Raw genomic sequence first — 13,462 nt, 5'->3', positions numbered from 1 at the left:
GTCTTTGATGCGTACTGCCTACGTACGTTTCGGTGACTGTTGATATTTAAATCACAAGCTTCTGTATGTTTATTTATGTTTGTGTAATGAGATCTCTTAAGAGACATGTTTTTAATAAGTAGATCATAGTTTTTTAACATTGACAAATAAGAAGGTTTATGGATTTTTTTACATTGTATTCTTGAGTTATAATTGGTGCTATTAGAGTGTAGCAAGATTGGTAAAGGTATACATGTGATGTGTGCATAAAAAAAGAGCCCAAAGGGACCCTTTGTTTTCAGTGTTTACTATAGGTGTCCTATCCATTAGGTGCTTTTGGACCCCTCTCTCATACTTTTTTGACATATACACTTAGCACATAGCTCATTGTGTGGTATAGCACATTGTCAAGGGCATAAGGATATACTGGCATGGCATTCGTAGAATGTACAGTGCAGGTTGGATACATGCAGGGCAGACTTATGAACATCTTTCAGGCATCAGATGTCGGTTATTAACAGTAGATAGGATGTGAGCGCCCCCATATATCCTGTGGCTTGGACACAGTCGGCAGTTCCTCCGCATAGCATGTGAACTGATCCCGGCAGTAAGCCAGATCTTGTAACCGTAGCTTAGTGATGGGCACAACCCTACTTCCCCAGCAGATGGAGACCCTACGCTTATCCATCAACAGTGCTATTGATACAAATTATTTGTTGGATGTCTCCACCTTAGCACCAACCCCCAGCAGACATACCTTTGGGTTGCACTCAACAGATTCCTCAACCCTTAACTAACCGGCCAACAATTCTTAAGATTTAGCTCCAGTATTCATACACTTTGTGACATTCCCACTCCAGATGATAGAAATCAGCCCCAGAGGTGCCAAAGCATTTGCCGGTGTCAGCTTGTCGCAGCCCATGTCGATGAAGTTGTGCCGGAGTATAATACAGCTTATGCAGGTATTTATAGTGTACTAACCTTAGATTACCATTCGCCGTCAGCTGGCCCGTTAGGCAGCAGCAAAGTAACCAATCCTTCTCATAGAGTGACTCTGACAGTACAGCATTCCATCTGGCCAATGAAGCTGCATCCCCAGCTGGCATGTCTCTCTGTGATGCTTTGTAAAGTCTAGTGACTTTTCTTTGCCTTAGATGTAGTAGTGTATGGTACAGAGCAGGAATATCGTCGCAAAAATATCGCCTAACATAAATATCGCTGCAAAAATATCTACAGGAAGAAATATCGATGACAAAAATATCGTCTGACCAAAATATCGACAGACAGGTAAGTAATATCGTTAACATTAATATAGTTGTAATAAATATCGTTTACAAAAACATAGTTTACAATAATATCGTTTTTTAAATAATTATAAGTAATGTAGTGTTTTTAATGATTATTTTTAGTCAAAGTAGTATTTTTAGTAGTATATTATTATTTAATAATGTATTTTCAGTTGAATTTAGTATTAATAGTTCCGTAGCGGGTTGTGGGTTTATAGGGGAGTAGGGTGGGAAGTAATTTAAATATAATGAAATAATACATTAATTAATGTTTTAAATGAATATAAATAGTGTAATAAATATTAGTTAATTAATTTCAATTAGTTAATTGAATCATAATTATGTAATTAATTATGTTAATTTTTTAATTATTTTTAGGTGTGTGTACAGGATTTTTTTAGTGAAAATGTTTTTGGGTAAAGGGGTATTTTTAGGGTTCAGGGTCAGTTTTCAGTTTTTGGGTAAAGGGGTATTTTTAGGGTTCAGGGTCAGTTTTCAGTTTTTGGGTAAAGGGGTATTTTTAGGGTTCAGGGTCAGTTTTCAGTTTTTGGGTAAAGGGGTATTTTTTGGGTTCAGGGTCAGTTTTCAGTTTTTGGGTAAAGGGTTATTTTTAGGGTTCAGGGTCAGTTTTCAGTTTTTGGGTAAAGGGGTATTTCTAGGGTTCAGGGTCAGTTTTTAGTTTTTGGGTAAAGGGGTATTTTTAGGGTTCAGGGTCAGTTTTTAGTTTTTGGGTAAAGGGGTATTTTTTGGGTTCAGGGTCAGTTTTCAGTTTTTGGGTAAAGGGGTATTTTTAGGGTTCAGGGTCAGTTTTCAGTTTTTGGGTAAAGGGGTATTTTTAGGGTTCAGGGTCAGTTTTTAGTTTTTGGGTAAAGGGGTATTTTTAGGGTTCAGGGTCAGTTTTCAGTTTTTGGGTAAAGGGGTATTTTTAGGGTTCAGGGTCAGTTTTGGGTTTTTGGGTAAAGGGGTATTTTAATTATATATATGCATTATTGTTGTTATATAAAGTAATGTGTAAAATTAATTTATATGTCCACATTTATTAAGTTTATAATTAAAAAGTGTAGTAAATTTTTTTGAAATAGTTAAAAAATAAAAGTAATGTAATGTATTTTGTTAATAGTACTTATATTTATTTATTATTTAATGTAATTTTAATTATTTTAAAAAGTCGATATTTTTTCCATCTATATTAATTACAACGATATTTTGGAGTCGATATTTATGTACTTACCTGTTTAAGTATAGGGTGTCGATATTTTTGTAAACGATATTTTTGCAACGATATTTATGTCAGCTATATTTTTGTTATCGATATTTTAACACCCTACCGTAGTGTATAGTAGTTGTAGTGACTCCAGGGTCGGCGACTCACTAGGGAAAAGTGGGTAGAGTGCACGCACAGCAGAGCGTAATCTAGTACAGACAAAAAGTTGCATGGCAGAGACATTACCTCGGGCGCTTACGTTTTCTGGGGTTATGAACTGGCCTCCCGGGAACACATCTGCCATTGTGGACAATTCCATATCTTTGAGGGTCTGTAGCGTGCCAGCTTCCCTGGTGACCGAGAGTTCCGAGTGGTATCGCAGCAGCATGCTGGGTGCGTACAATGGCAATTTATTCGCTTGTTGACCGAGTTCATGCCAGGCCTTAGATGTAGTTTGTACAGTATCAAATTCCCCTTTTTCAAACACCGTATGTTTGTTTACTATCAATGGCCTTGAGTGGTATGGGGCTAACTGCATCTGCCTCCGTTGCCACATGTGGAATATATGCTGGGTCATGCTGCCAGTAGTAGGCGTAGTGCACCTGCGCACAGAGATAGTAAAGGTGAAATTCTGGTGCTGAGAAGCCACCTTGATCATATGGAAGGGTAAGTATCTCCCACTTAAGACAAGGTTTCTTATCTCCCCAGGCTAGTGTGATCAAAAGGGAGCGAAGTCTGTTGAAAAAGTGTCACGTTAGGTGTACCGGAATGTTTTAAAAAAAATATAAAAATCGCTGAAGAACCGCCATTTTCATCAGCGCTATCCGATCCGCAAATGACAGCAAAGTAATCCAATGGTTTACCTGTCCTTCAAGTCGTGTGATTGCTGTGCCATAATTAGACTGTATGACTGCATGCGGATCCCTATGTAGCCAAATTCCTAAATATTTTACAGTATATGCATACCATGTTAGGGGATAATCCATATTGAACCGCTGGGTACAGTCCGTGAAAGTCGACTTGGACCAGTTGATGCCCAGGCCTGAGAAATGTTCAAACCGGACATATTCCCGTATAAGTTGTGCAAGAAACCTTGCCGGCTCTTGGACATTCAACACCCTGTCCTCCGCATACATGGAGACTGCAAGCGGACTTTGCAAAAAACGCAAGGCAATTTGGCCTTGGCGCTGTCATAAGATACAGGCCCAGGGCTCAAGAACAAGAGCAAATAACAGCGGAGACAGCGGACAGCCCTGCCGTATGCCCCGTTGGATAGGAATCTTCTCCGACAGTTGCCCATTAATCCAAACCCGTGCCACTGGATTGGTATATAGTAATTTAATCCAATTGGTAAAAACAAATGGAACCCCCATGCGATGTAGGACTGTGACCATATATGACCAGGATATTGAATCGAACGTTATTGCAGCGTCGAGTAGCATTGCTACTGCAGGTAGCGTGGGCTCCAGTACATGCATTACTGCAAAAATTGTGCGTAAGTTGTGTGATGTATATCGAGTGGGGACAAATCCGGATTGGCCAGATAGTGATTTCCGGGAGGCACAGGCTGAACCGAGTAGTATTCTGAGTCCCCCGCATGGCCGCAAGCCTCCTGTTGCGGTGGAGTGCTCCAGTCACTGGCCCGCCGTCCGTGAACCACAGGAGCGGGACCCGACCCCACAGCCGCCGACGCAGGTAGGAGCTGCCTGGTGAGCGTGTCCCCTCAGTCTCCCGGGGTTGAGAAACAGCAGCCATCGAGCGTCTCTCAAATTCCACAGGGCACAAAAACTGAATCACAGTGGACCGGGGACCAGGCAGCTAGCGTAGAGGTCAGAAGCTCCTAGCAGGGCATCAGGAGAAGGTTGTATGCCCTGGGGTGAAGAGATTAGCAGCCTGCACTCCTGGGAGCCACCATTTTGCATCAAGCGAGGCCGGGCAAGGAGCTGCGAGGTGTGGGCAGGCAGAGGTGGCCGAATCGCTAATTAAAGATTGTGGAGCACTCCTCTGCATGTCAGGATCAGTTACTGGTTAATTCCGGCCATGGATGGCGCCAGGCAGTGCAGATAATAGGCGGATATTTATCTTGGCCAACAGAGCAGCACTAAGGTGCGGCCATCTTACTCTAGGCTCTCTAGTGCCCACATCCACTTTCCACTTTTGTGTGTAAGCTCAAACGGGACTATCTAAATCTACAGGGATGTTATGTAGCTTCAGTCTACTCGTAGCTCCTTTTAATTTCAGTTTCTTATGGAATTGCTGTTTCTTATACATACCCAGTCTTCCAAATGGCAGCCTGATGTTCAACCAATCAAGTAATCAATCCATTTATAGAGCGCGCTACTCACCCTTGAGGGTCTCAAGGTGCTGAAGGGAGGAGGGGTGCTGCTACTGCTCGAATAGCCAGGTCTTGAGAAGCTTCCTGAAGGTGAGGTGGTCCTGGGTCCATTGGTTGATTTCATGGTGATTTGATTATTTTGGCGTAGATAAATAGTTGCTTTTCACCTGAGAATATTCGGACCAAAGTGTGTCCGTTGTCTCTTTGTAGAACTGGATACTTCATGGGATACACTCATCATAGCCTTGTTCCTAGCCAGTTTGTTTGCATGTGGTATCGTGCCTAACTCTGCCAATGTTTTAAAATCATCCACTACTTTTAGTCTGGGTGCCTCCGGGCTGGGAGGTACAACAGTTACCACTAGTTTGTCTGTAAATTTAGCAGTAGACCCAGGTGAGTTAACCACCAAGATACTAGCAAATAATCAATTGGAGCAGTTGGTGTTTTACAAGTTATAACATAACGTGTATTTGTAAAGTGCAGGTTCACCCAAGGGTATCTTGATCCTGGATAACAGCTGTTTATTGTTACCCAACTCAATGGTGTTCATTTTATTGACCTGATAAGGATGAAAGGCTGAGTGCACCCCCAGGATATGAACCTGTTCCTATCAAGTCGAACACAAGGCCCCTACAGTGGATGCATTAGGCCTCTAAGCCAGCAGACCCGGCTAACAGTTATGTTATATTATTGTATGTTATGTTAAATTATGTTATTTTAGGTTACGTTATATTGTGGGTTAGTGAAAAAAGAGACTAGGAAGGAATACATGTTTTTAGACAATATCATATTTGGTTCAATGCCTTACATGACACAGTGAACAAGACAAAGCACTTCCAAAGTAAATGTGAGCATGAATGGGAAGCCAGCGGATGCCTTCTATGAGAGGAGTGGTGTGACAATAATGAGGCGCTAGAGGGAATATGTGAGCTGTTTGATTTTGGATTGGTTGGATTCTTTGTAGGAGCGATCGTTCAATTCTCACGTCTGTCCCATTACAATAACCATTCAATGCCTGTATATCCGGATAACACCAATCCTCAAAGAGAGAGCAGATGAAGCATAGGGCAACTTTTCATCATCATATCATGTGTACTCCAATACTTAACTGAGGCAGATCATTTAGGACAGACGAAGAAATCAGCGAACCACAAAGCAGGAGACTATTATGGGGGACTGTCGCTGGTAACCAGAATTTCTTTTGTGTCATGGTTCACCACCTGACAACGAACACCCACCCATTACCTTACCTTATAGAAGCAGGACTGGAGCAAACAGACATTGCGTAAGAAAAACGTTTGAGTCCATAAATTCAAATAATGGGCACACAAGATTGCAGGTCCACACTCAGCAGTTATGGGTTGAATGCTGAGTCATGAGGGACACCATATTCCACATTCATGGCAGTAGATATAAATGAGCCATGGGCACTTTTATTTGGATTCATATCAGACTGAAAGTTTTCTTTTTCATAATCTTTATTTCGATGATTGTTCATCATAAAAGATACAAAAAACAGTACATTGATACAATATTAAAAATGATATTACAATATTAAAATTCCCACAGTTAAAAATATAAAACTATTTCAGTCAAATGCTCAAGTTGGTCACATTCTTAGTAAAATACTTCCTAGTTTCGAAGGGCTAGATTCAAACAATAACGCCTCCTATTCCAGACAGTGCCCAAGTATTTTGCCACAGCAAACACGATGTTTTCAGCAAGGTCGGTTTTAAGTACCCTGTAAGCCACCAGACACTCAGAGAAGCCTAAGTTTTTGCACAGTGGGACTATCCATTTCTTTCTAGCTCCACGGTATGCTGGGCAGAAGAATAGGATGTGCATGTCTGTCTCTCTATCCACTCCACACCCAGGGCAGCTACTCTCAGTGGGCTTACTCCATTTGCTTGTAAGGTCACGTGTCGGTAGTGACCCGTGCCTCCACAGCACATAAAGCTTCCTTATAGGAGGCGGATAAATAATGTCGAAGACTGGTTCGAAACAGTAGCAGTCTTTAAAGAGCAGAAAAGACTCAGAGCAGGACCCGATATGTTTATTTTGCAGTAGTGTCGCTAATTTATGGTCATTATAGATTTTTGCCAATCGCTTCTTGGGCAACACCGGACAAGTGACCAGAGGGTTAGACCATACAGTATGTAAGCCCAGGCTCTCCAACCCCAATTTAGCAAACTTAAGCCAGGGAATTTTACCTGCATTGGGGAGGAAAAGGATCTCTTGCAAGGCCTCCCTATAACTAACTAATTCCGGGGTGGCCCAAATCCTACGCCAGAACATCAGTGGTCTCATAGATAATTCTTCATCTATTGGTCTCAAGCCAAGGTCTAGCCTCAATGGGGTTAAAGGTGTGCTGGGGGGAAGTAACAAGAGCCTCCTGATCATCTTATTCTCCACCTTTAACAGATCTTTACAGGGTAGATGTCCCCACTGTTCGCTACCGTACATTGCTGCACCTTTAGCCTGGATCTTATAAATCTCTAGGGATGGGCCAACGGGTCTCATCGATGACTTGTTCTTTTCTATCATCTTTGAAATCCCACCTACACACTGCACTAATTTGAGGTGCGCTTTTTCTTGTTGTTGGCCCCAGGCTAAGTTTTCATTCAAGGTGACCCCCAAATAATCGAAGGTACGAACCCTTTCGAGTTTGACCGGGCCAATGGCCGGTACGAAACGGGATTTGGGAGTAGGATTAAAGACCATATACTTTGTCTTTCCGGTGTTAATTTCCAACCCATGTTCACTGCAAAAATCCACAAACCCATTGAGGACACACTGTATCCCCATTGGGGATTTGGAAAGCAGCAGGGTGTCGTCTGCGAACATAATCGCCGACACCCTGCTGCCAGCGAGCCTTGGTGCATCACTGTCCACAACTCTGTTGAGGTGGTCAATAACCCCGTTGACATAGAGGCAAAACAGGGTTGGTGCAAGCACACAACCCTGTCTTACCCCCTGCCAACGGGGAATTTACCAGAAAGGCCCCCGATCCTGCCACACCTGACCCAGGCGTAATTGTCAGTATGAAGGCGAATTAACACCTTCAAAAGACTTGGCGGGACCCCCATTTTACCTAAGACCCTCCACAGGTTGCTACGCGGGACAAGGTCAAAAGCAGCTCTCAGGTCCACGAATACAGTGTAGAGGCTGCCACCCTCCAACTGTACAGTTTTCCAGAAAATGAGTGCCAGACGGAACACCTGGTCAATTGTAGAGACCCCACTTCTAAACCCGGCTTGGAACGGGCTCAGTATTTCATTATCTTCAACCCATTCTAGTAAACGGTCGAGGACCAAGCGGGAAAACAGTTTCTGTGTTACATCCAGGAGACTAATTGGCCTATAATTGACTGGGAGCAGAGGACACCCTTTCTTAAATATTGGGACTATCTCTGCCCCCAGCCATGTAGCGGGGAGTGACATACCCTCAAGGATGGCGTTGAAGAAGACTTGGAGATACGGTTCCCAGATGTCAACCTCGTGCTTGAACAGGTCACCGGAAAGTTTATCCAGCCCCGGGGCCTTTTCAGCTGCCAAACCCAGGATTGCTGCACTAACCTCTCTCAATGTGAACGTACCCATAGGGGCTTCACCTAGGGCAGGATCTGTACCCTCAGAATCTTCCATGATTTCCAAGGGGTCCACGTCGGCCGCTCTATACAGAGAGGCAAAGTGTTCTTCCCAAACGGACAATGCAATATTAGCTTCGACTGCTTTGGTAGGTTCAGCAGACCCATGTTGGACAATTTGCCAGAATTTGCGAGCGTCCCTCCATTGAAGTGCGCTCCTCATATCTGACCAGTTCTCAAAGTCCCATTCAATTTTGGCGTTATGTATAAGATTTTTGTATATTGCTCGCCTAGTCCTGATCTTACTAGGGCTTTCCCGCTCTTTAAGGGACTTTAAGAGTTCTGCCTTAGCTCTCTTACACTCAGAGTTGAACCATGAAGCGCGCATCCCCCTTGGTTTCCTAGTTTTCGCTACAGGGTTCAAGACTTCAGCTAAGTTCATGACCAGCTCCTGGTGGATACCCGCCAATGCACTGTGTCCAGCTGGGGACGGTAAGCCGGGTAGTAATTTTTCCACTTGTTCTAGACTTGGAACCAGTATGGTATACAGTCTCTGAATATCATCATGATTCCCCACTATTTTGGGCCATCTAATTCGCCGCCTGTTACTGGCTACTATTAGTTCGGGGGCTAAATTCTCAGTGCACTCCTGCTCCCCGAGTACTACCCCCTGCACTTCAAACCTCAGCGCCAACGCATTGTGGTCACTGTCCGTTCTGGGGAGTACCTGAAAATCCTTAACTTTCGCCCAGTCCCTGGGTTCCACCAACATATAATCTATTCTTGACTCGTGCCCAGGTTTGTTATAAGTGGACCTTGGTGGTATGCCCCCTTTTATGCGCCCATTACAGGCTCTCAGTGAATTGGCCAAAGTAAAGGAAGTAATCTGCACAGCCAGAGGGGACCATGCCTTTGCTACAGGGCCTGCTGGGGCAGGAATTCCCCAGGCGTCATCCTCATCAATTGTGGCACCCTCCAGGAAGGTCGGCAACGGCTCATACTGGTTATTGAAATCCCCTCCCACTAGATAGGACGAACAGTGAGAGGAGGAATCTAGAAACACTGCCAGCTCCTCTATTGTGCCCGAGGTCCTTGATAACCCCACTGGTCGTGAATACACATTAACCAGAGATAGTGATTGACCAGACACACAGTTTAATACGACACACTGGAAATCCTCAGAATTTGTTTGCAGTGCCCTAGCCCTACACCCTAGATGAGTAGCGACCCATATCAGTAACCCACCTGACGGGCGTCCCTCCCCCCCAATTTGGCTGGTACTGAGAATGTTGCATAGCCTGGACGTGAATTACTTCCTCGTGCCCAGGTTTCCTTCAAAAGGCAGATGTCAAAAGACTGAAAGTAGTAGAGTTCCAGAGGTGAAGAATAGTTAGACCAGAGACTTCCTGAGGAACAAAGCCCAAGGAACCATGAAGATAAATGCCTGCAGGTTCCCATGAACCTATAACTTTTGCCTCACTGTAGTGAATAACCTCCAGACGGCTTGGATAGATGAAATTGAAGCTTGAGGATCTGATGAGGTGGAAAAATATTTGCCAAAGGAGATGTTGAAAAGGCTTCCTTTGAACTTGAGTCACTGCAAAGCTGAAGATGGGATTTGATGAAATGTAATCTAATTAAAACATGTTCTTTATGATGAGCAGTTAATTTATAGGAAGAGTCATGCATATTGTTGACGTAAGGGCCTACATGGACTCCTTCTTTGTTTAGAATGTTCAAAGAAACTTGAACCTGGGTGAATACACACTGAGTGAACTACAACCTCAAGGGAAAGATCTGAAACTGGAATTGACCAGTAGACTTAGCACACTTCATGATATGCAGAAATGATGGGAGCATGGAAATAGGCATCTCATATCAGATGAGGTCATGAAATCAAAGAGACAAATGCTAGCAATAATGATTATGGAGTGTTCATTCTGAAAATATAAGACTGGACAAAAAGATTCACATCTTTTGAATAGATAATGGGATGGAAGTCCCAGGAAGGCGTTAGCGCCAGAAACAGAGCACAGTAAACTATGTGGCCCCATTCTACAGTAGGGATATGCACAAAAAAATTGGAATTTAAACCCTAACAGGAGCACTCTTCTCTTCAGAGGCTAAAGAGTGACATAAAACTTTGGATGACATGACGTGGAAAGCTCAATGGTGTGTTCATAGCACACAATAAACAGAACACACTAATTTAAGATGTCTTAAATCCAAGAATTGAGGGGAAAACATATGTCTGTTTCCTGCTGGTATAGAAGCAAGAGAAAAAGTGGGGTTCAGAGGCTGGATAAAGTCTGGCCTATTGATTGTCTGATGAAGGATGGGTATGGCCACAGGAGACAGCAGTCCTTGTACCCCTACCATTATACTTTAGTAAAAATCCTATGGATACCGAAGGACATAGCAGTGTATACTTTGGGGCAGACTGTCCCCAATTCTAGAAAGGCGGACTAGGACGAAAAGGAAGAGCCAATTTCCGTTTCTGTTTTGATCATTTTTTATTATTTAGGAAGAGCCAATTTCCTATTCATTATTTTATGTTCCTCCACCGGCTTTAGATGATTTAGTAGTGCATAATCACAGTCTGTACAAGAATAGACAATGGTATAGATGGCCGAGATTTGTAATATTTTATCAAATGCAGTGCTTTCAAGTTTCCTGTATCCACGAATGAGTAGGTCAGCCAGTCCAGGTCTTTGCATTTTAGAAATTATAGTACCGGTTTTATAAAGTGATAAAGATGAATACAAGTCTCAGAATTAAACAAAGACACGCTTGGACTGTCTATGCTGCTCACAGATGGAACTTGGAAACTGGAGAGTTCTGTAAATAATGTGTATGGGGATGCCAGACTACATTACATATCTACAGGAGTGCATAAGCAGGCTATGTCCTGGTGCTGCACACTATCGTGTTATCCTGGTTCTTCAAGTTATCATGTTCACAAAAGTGCAATAGCAAGCTACATGCTAGTGCTGGAAGCAATCATTTAAACATGTTCAGTATTCTGCTATAGCTTGGTTATCCAAGGATATCTGACTCCATCCCGGTGCTGGGGGGCGATCATTCTATATCCTGTTGGAGGAGCTTGCTACAACCTAGTGCAGTAGTCGGTTCTGTCCTAGTGCTAAGCACTATTCTCCACATGCTTGCAGTAGAAAGCTACATCGTAGTGCTTTCACATCCACAAGAAGGCAGTAGCAGGCTACATACTAGTCATGAAAACTGTAATATCCACATGGGTGCAACAGGCTATGTCCTAGTGCTGCAAGCTATCCAGGATGAACCTTCTCACAAGTTGGCCCATATTTTCTCAATGTCTCCATTGTCCCACCTAAACCCATACACTGAACATGTTTGTTGAGCTAAACATATTTTCCATTGCTGAACTGATGATGATGCAGACTTGTAAGCAGTGATGCCTATTTAGTAACAAAGTGGCTGATGTACACTGCCGTACATTTAGTGTTGCAATATGAACATACTGATTCTTCACAGAGGGTTTCAACTCTAGGTGCCTCCAAATTTGTGCTTGTCAACTCTCCTGCATGCTAGATCACTTGGACCTGCCACATGCCTGGCTGAAAAGGGATTTAATCTAAAAATAGTTACAGAAGTAATGTATTTTTATTGTCATGTTTTATTCTGCACTGAAGCATGACAGGCCTCACAATACGATGCCCTTTACTTCCATATGTGGAGAAACCATTAAGTAGCCGGTAACAATTGTGTCTCTCTCCAGCAAGCTCAGATGGAAATCAATGGGGAGAAGACAGCTCATAAGACCACCACATCATTAAAACTGAACCCAGCTATTGCCTGGTCACAGCAAAGAGATCTTCTTGACCTACTGTCTTACTGTAGACTGCACTGGCAGAACAGTGTCACCTAATCAGCATTTGTTCTGACATCTTTTACTGAACCAGTCGCATCAAACATGAGTAATACATGATGTGAAGAGAGGGAAATGCAGATTATTTCGTCTCTTATCTTCATTCTCTTTTCTTCTTTTTGGCACTACACCCAAACTAAATATATTCACAAAGCACTACAATACCATATTAATGGTAGTAAATGCTATGTAATGCAGACAACAGAACATGACAATAATTAAACAACCAGTGCTTTATTGTGACAGGTACAGCACTTCTTTACTTTGAAAGGGAGAGTACCACCACTCATCAGCACTAGTGCAACACATTTCCTTTTAGAATACTGAAACATCTCAGTAGCAAACAGGTATTATTTTTAAAAACGAAATAAGCCATAAGGATAAAGTTATTGTATTAAGAGCTGCATACAAACAAGCCCTGGTTAAATGGAGAAGAGAGATGAAAGTTAAGAGTTGGGCCTATTTAGAACAGGCTGCTGATACAAAATGATAATATCCTTTTCTGGAAACTATAAACAGCTACACGGTCACACAAGCATGCCTGCCATCACCTGTAATCACAGCATTGTACTGGTAGCTCACTCGATGACTTAAGTGGAAGTGAGACACATTCACCCAAGAATGTTTCTTTACACAATGTGAATGATACATAAACATGAAACCGTTTCCGCTCGAATTGTCACAAAGTGCACAGTGTTTAAGCTCACTCAACACCACACATAAGTACCTTGCATGAAAGATATGATCATTCACACAGAGAAGTTTAGTTCAGTATGGTCTAAGTTTTAACCCCTATATGTAACACTTAGAAAAAATTAAAGCAATGGTCAAAGACTAAAGGAACAGATAAACATGAAAACACCTGATCCTTATTCACCTGCATGGATGAAGCTCCATCCAAGTTGGGTTCCAAACGCACGCTTAGGAACAATTCAGGTACATTAACAGTATGTGTTATGTAACAGGAATAATAACAATAGCTAACAAAGCACCCATGCAGTAGTCCAATTATATCACACCCCTATGTACTCCATTATGTAATTACAGCGTCCTACAAAAGTTTCCCCAGCACTGAGAAAGATCTTCTATCAAAAGTTTTCTCAGTCCAACCGCGAAGGTCGAACGTGCATTGGCATACATCTTCTGAGGCCAAGAATTACTGTGT

This window comes from Lissotriton vulgaris, chromosome 2_1 (genome assembly GCF_964263255.1).
Source record: "Lissotriton vulgaris chromosome 2_1, aLisVul1.2, whole genome shotgun sequence".
NCBI lineage: Eukaryota > Metazoa > Chordata > Amphibia > Caudata > Salamandridae > Lissotriton > Lissotriton vulgaris.
The sequence above is the reverse complement of the archived record's forward strand: the minus strand, read 5'-3'. Positions refer to the sequence as shown.